Genomic DNA, 1014 nt, shown 5'->3' on the forward strand with positions numbered 1-1014 from the left:
ACAAAATAAATATATACATACACACACATGAATTCATTGTTAATGGAATACAGAAGAAAAGAACATATTTTATTAATCACAAGTAACTCAATGATTCTTATTAATGAGACATAAGAGAGTATTTCAAAATTAAAATTTTTCGGGAAAACTGCCAAAATCTATTTTCCAGAAAATGACCTTCGTCTCTAGCCCTGTCTGTAAAATGGGGTTTTTACTATGCTGAAGGAAAATACTTGGCCCCTATCTCATTCTTAGACATATGTTAGGAATGAAAGGGATGTTAATAAAGTGCTTATATGTCCTTCGGGAGAAAAATACTACACCAAATAATATCATAAGGTAAGTCAAAATATAATTTGACAAAAGGTAATTACCCATTTGAATCTTTTGGCTCTTCATCACAGAGGAGGGTGGGTAAAGTAACCTTGAATAAGTAGTCTGGTATAAATTAATAGCTCTCCATATCAAAGAGCTAATCCATTACATACTGCCTAGTGCTATTTCCCTTCTGAATACTTTTGACTCTTCTTATAAGAGTTGCCCAAAGATCCATGTTGGATGCCATCACGTCATTAGCAGTCAAAGAAAGTAATATTGATCTGCCAAGAAAATGGAATAGTTAACATCTCATGTCACTCAGATGCCTGAAGAGTAGAAGAAGTAGAATACGCTTTAAAGAATTCCCTTACTTCACAAAGTGTATCAAGTTGTAAAGATCAAAATGTAATATGAAATGCAGCTCTAGGTTTATTCCTACAAGAAGAAAATCCTAAATAAAGCACCAAAACCCTTCCGAAAATTTAATAAATTGTCAATAACAAAAGAAATAATGAAAACAAATCAGAGATAATTTGCTGGATTTTGAGTGATTTTTCAATTAGTTATTTTCATAATTATTTGGAAATTTCAATACAATGCAGAATTGCCTCTCCACATCCCAAAATTAGATCATAAAGTTCCATGTCTTAAATATTTCTAAAAGAGAATATTTCTGTAACTCGTTTTTCTGAACAG

Source organism: Propithecus coquereli, unplaced genomic scaffold, assembly GCF_000956105.1.
Source record: "Propithecus coquereli isolate 6110/MARCELLA unplaced genomic scaffold, Pcoq_1.0 Scaffold146, whole genome shotgun sequence".
Lineage (NCBI taxonomy): Eukaryota > Metazoa > Chordata > Mammalia > Primates > Indriidae > Propithecus > Propithecus coquereli.